The sequence below is a fragment of the Benincasa hispida genome, chromosome 5 (assembly GCF_027475165.1).
Source record: "Benincasa hispida cultivar pf3 chromosome 5, pf3_genome.v1.1, whole genome shotgun sequence".
Classification (NCBI taxonomy): domain Eukaryota; kingdom Viridiplantae; phylum Streptophyta; class Magnoliopsida; order Cucurbitales; family Cucurbitaceae; genus Benincasa; species Benincasa hispida.
The window spans coordinates 67,274,174-67,279,947 of NC_143482.1; positions in this window are offsets into that span (position 1 = coordinate 67,274,174).

The window sequence follows — 5,774 nt, forward strand, 5'->3', positions numbered from 1 at the left end:
TTCATTTTACAAACGTTCACATCCCAATTTTCATTTAAAAATACTTCAAGGATATTTTTAAAATTTTTGGAAAAGGTTGGAAGTATTATGTCCATTTTATAAAGTATACCAATGTTGACGAAACAAATAGAAAAGTTCAACGGTATTTTTTAACCTATAAAATGTATCAAATGTTCAACCAATTTTAAATAATTATATAAGACAGTTTGAGAAGTTATTTAGTTATGAAATTGTTTAGTTATCTGTATACATTGTAAGGAGCTAATAAATCTTAGTTAGTTTCATAACTAATTCTCTAGACCAAACATGTCCATGAGTTTTCGATAAGACTATTGTAGAAAAGATTATTCATAAAAAAATAATTTAGATGATTTTAAATTTGATCGTTAGTTATTTAGATATTTTTAATTCTATTCAATATAGTGAAAATCACGTCCGCATTTTATTACAATTAATTATTTGTTTTATATATATAACATTAAAAAAAACAATTGATATAGAACATTTTCAATAACACTTGCTCAAGTTAATATATACAACGTTGCACTCATCTCATCAGCTTGTTTAGTTGTTCTCAACTGTTTTCCTTCTTTTAACTCTTGAAAAAATAAATTGGTATAAAAATTTGAAACAATGATTAATAATGTAATTCTTGCAATTTCATTCTTTATATCTCTTAATTTAGCATACTTTATGCTTAAAATTACTAGCATGAGTTGCACCATCACACTCACATATGTATGCATGTAAAATTGCAGGAAATTGTTGTCAAAATTTTCATCAAATGCACACTGTTTATATGTAAAATAGTATACCAAAAACCGCCGTTATACACATATGTATATCATTTCATAAACTAAATCAAAGTAGAAAAGAGTAGAGAGAAGAACACAAAAATTTATAGTGGTTCGATCAATAAAGTCTAGATCTACTGTGCAAGATGAATAATCTTGTATTAACTTCAATCTCGAACTTCAAAAATAAAATACAACTCAAAAGGTAGAAGAAGATGAGAACAACAAACTCAGCAGCACTCTCAAAAGAAATATATGATGCACAAATTTCAATGTGTGGGCTACAATATGGAGAGTTTAAAGTTGTACAAATTTTTTGGGCTTTTATCAATAATAGGCACAACATAGATTTCAGCTTAAAAACGTATGAAACCAATTCACAACTTCAACATACAAAAATCCTGTGAGAATATGCTTGAGTCAAAAAACACAAAGTCAACAAATCACCCTCTTGAATCAAGTATATCTCCATATAACGAAGCCAATGCAATCTTAAACTCATCTTGCACTTCAATCACAAACAAGCAACGTTAGCCAACACCTACTTTAAATAGGTCACAGAAAAGTTTAAATTTTATGTCTGATAAAGACTTTGTACAAGATTATTTTCATATGCAATCTTTTCAAGCTTCATTGTCTCCTTATTTACTTCATCTTTCAAGAAATGAAACTTCACATTAACATGATTGGTTCGACCATGGTTAAAGGATTTTTCGAAAGTGCAAGATCACTCTAACTATCACAATGAATAGTAGGTTCTACTATCTCTCCCAACATATAAGATATTAACCCTTTCAACCAAATTGCTTCTTTAACAGATTCACATAAAGCAATATATTCTAACTTTATAGTAGATAAAGCCACCATGGAGGAGAGATGATCTTCAACTAATTGTATTGCCAAACACTTTAAACACAAAACCACTTGTAGATCTTCTCTTATTTAAATCTGAAGCAAAGTCAGCATTAGCAAAACCTTCTAAACGTGGAACATCAGAATCACCAGTTGTATACGTTAAACCATAGTTCTTAATACCTTTAACATACTTGATTACCTATTTTATAGCTTCCCAATAGCTTTTATCTGGACAACTCATAAAACAGCTAATAACACTCATAGCATAAGACAAATCAGGTCGAGTACATGTCATTCCATACATCAAACATCCAACAGCATTAGAGTAATGTACCTTTGCCATAACTGAAAGTTCTGTAACTATCTTTGAAGATTGAATCTTTGACAATTTTAAATGAAAGGCTAATGGAACAGTCACTAGCTTTGCAACATCAAGATTAAACCTCTTAACACACTGTCAAGATGACCCTACTATGTAATTATGAGTTTGTTAACCACTCTGTCCCTAACAATTTCCTTAACTAGAATTTTTCTAGTTGGACTTAAGTTTTTCATATCAAATTCTCTGCATAACTCAGCCTTCAATTCAACAGTTTCATAATATACATGAGAAGCCAAAAGCATATCATCCACATATAACAACAAAAACACATATACATCTTTTGAAACATGTTTAACATAAACACAACTATAATATTTACTTCTACTAAATTCACATTTAACAGTAAAAGTGTCTAACCTTTTATACCATTGTCTTGGAGATCGTTTAAGTCCATAAATTGACTTTTTCAATCTACAAACTAAATTTTATGTTCCTTTTTTCAGTGAAACCAAGTGGTTGAGACATATAGTGCAAAAATGCACTTGTCACATCCATTTCCTCCAACTCAAGATTAAAATGAGCAACTAAAGACAACAAAACACAAATATTGAAAAATGTCTTATAATAGGAGAATAAACCTCATTATAATCAACTTCATATTCTTGAGTAAAACCCCTTCCAACCACCCTAGCTTTAAAACTAGGTTTATTTTCACTACTAATACGAAGTTTTACTTTATACAATCATTTGCAATCTACAAGTTTATGATCTGATGGTTTTTCTGTCAGTACCCAAGCCTCATTTTTCATCAATGAGACCATTTCTTCGTTCGTAGCCACTAACCATTTATCACTGTCTTCAGACTGTACTGCTTCATAAAAATTGGAAGGTTCATGATTTAACGAGATTTCATCACAATTTAAGGCATGAGTCGATTCCTTCTCCTATTCTATTACACAACTTGCTTCATCATATCTCACTGGTGGTCTAACAACTCTTCCCTGTCTATCTCTGACTAACTGGTAATTAGTCAAACTAGATTTTGATTGATCATTTTCAGTACTCACAGACTTAGGTTGTTCAATAGATTGTTCGCCAAACAATTGATCATCAATCCCTATATAGCTTCATGATTGGAAACAGATCGCTCTCTTGAAGATCCAACAATGTGTGTGTTTTCCAACTCAATCTCAAAAGAGTTTGAAAACACATTGTCAATAGATTTCTTAAAACTCACACCACCTGACAACTCCCAAGACATATCTAATTCATCAAATTTTACATTTCTACTGATAATACATCGTCCCTCACCTGGTTCTAGAAGCCATAGTTTATCACCTTTTACATCAGACGATAACCAAGGAAGATACATTTCTTTCATGTGGCTCTAACGGGTCTTATCTAATATGTGCACATGCTGCATAACCAAACACCTTCAAATAATTGAGATTTGGAGGCATTCCTGACCAAACTTCTTGAGGAGCTTTCATATCCAAAGCAACTGAAGGACTCCTATTTATGAGATATGTTGTTGTTGAAATAGCTTCGCCCCAAAACATTTTAGGAAGCTTTGCATTTGCAAGCATACATCTCACCCTCTCAAGCAGAATCATATTAAAATGTTATGCAAGACCGTTCTTTTGTGGTGTGTAAAGAACTGTGTGATGATGCTTAATGCCAGATTCTTTACACAAATTTATGAAACTGGCATTCACATACTCTAGACTGTTATAAGTTCTCAAAACCTTAATTTTTCTCCTAGTTTGATTTTTAACTAGAATTTTACAATATCTAAAGGTTTCAAATGCATTATCCTTGTTCTTCAAAGTAAACACCCACAACCTCCTTGAGAAATCATCCACAATACTCATAAAGTATTTTGCTCCTCCAATGGTAGTAACCTTTGTTGGTCCCAACAAGTCCAAGTGGACATAATCTAGTATCCCTTTGGATAACTCTATGCTTTTTAAAAATTTCATCCTCGTAGATTTTTCAAGAGTACAATGCTCACATAAAGGTAATTCTTAAAGCTTGAGTTTAAAAAAAAAAAAAAAAAAAAAAAAAAAAAAAAAATCCCTTGTTTATATAATTCACTCAAGCCAAAGGATAGTTTCTTTATCACCTTGTACTAAAAGAACATTTGCACAATGAGTTTCTGCTGAGGTTCCATTCAAAATATACAAGTCGTTTCTAAGTGTACCTTTCATTTCTATAAGCAAACCTTTATAAATCTTAAGTACATCTCCCTCCAACTTGCCATTAAAACTTTCTTTATCAAGCTATCCAAGAGAAATCAATTTTTTCTTTAAATGAGGAATATATCGTACATTAGATAGGAACTTCTCCATTCCATCATAGAGTTTCAACCTGACAGATTCTTTACCTTTTACAAGACAATATTGATTATTGTCTAACAAAACCTTTCCACTATTGGGATTAATATCCTAAATCTCTTGTATTCTCGTAGTTTGTAAACATTGTATAAACAAATTGTTATTAATAAAATAATTGTTGTTTTATGAGCATACACTCAATCTAATAAACTAAAGATCCTAGGTTATCTTATGTAATTTAAACAAGTAGGTAGAGACATACAAATGAATTGTTTAAATAATAACCTAAATGGTCTGAAGTAGATGGATAAGACTGGGTACCTTATTCTGATGACACTATAGACACAACCCACTTTGTAAATGTTACAAATGTTGTAAAGTGCTACAAATGATCTGATCTTGATTATTCATGTGGAGATATGTGAGAGGGGTATTCTATACAAAAAGTTCATATAAGAGTAGACCATGAAATGGTTAGTCTTATTATATAACGTCGTTAATAATAGAGACTTATATTTCACTAGGATGACCTAAATCTAAATCCTGAGTGAGTTGTAAACTCCTGCTCATAAAGGCGGTCCTTTGATTTGTATGGGTGAGAGTGGCCAGATTGCTAACTCAATATCCCTACCATTTTGGGGACTCGTTTGATTGGGGAGCTGGGAACACAGTTACACAAGACAGAATTCACTCATCCTCTGATGTCGGGGCAAGTAGATAAATTTCTCCCTTAAATGCTGATTCCGAGGCTTGAAAAATGTGGTCACCCTTTCTTGGCCTGAGAGGGACTTGGCCATAGATGAACCATGACTTAGAGGAATCAGTGGTACTTAAGGGTTAGATGTAACTATAGGGGCAAAACGATAATTTTGGCCCAACTTTACTTACGAGCAATTTGTTAAGGCTCATTGCACTGTTAATTGGTTATATCCAATGGACACAAAAATATATCTACAGGTCCATAAGGTCCCTCTATAGCTCAATAGGGATTTAATTTGAAATAAATTGTGAAAATTATTATATATGATACAATTAATTAAATTAATTATATATGTGATACATTATAGTATAAAATATTTTGAAAGGAATTTGAATATGATTCAAATACTAATTATGTGAATGAGATTCATATAATTAAATTTAATATAAATATGATTTATGTTAAATATCATAAATAGTTTAGAGGAATTAAATATTTGGGTGTGATTCAAATATTAATTATATGGATGAGATTCATATAATTAAATTTAGTATAAATGTGATTTATATTAAATGTCATGCATTGTTGAGAGAAAATAAAATTATAAGTTATGTTGTATTTGATACAATATAAAACTATAGGTTATGTGTTATATTTGATATAACATATATTGTATTATATATATATATATATATATTATTTAATTTGATTTAATTTATTATTTATTTTTAATTTAATTCTAATTTCTCTCAAGTTTAATACAGATGGGG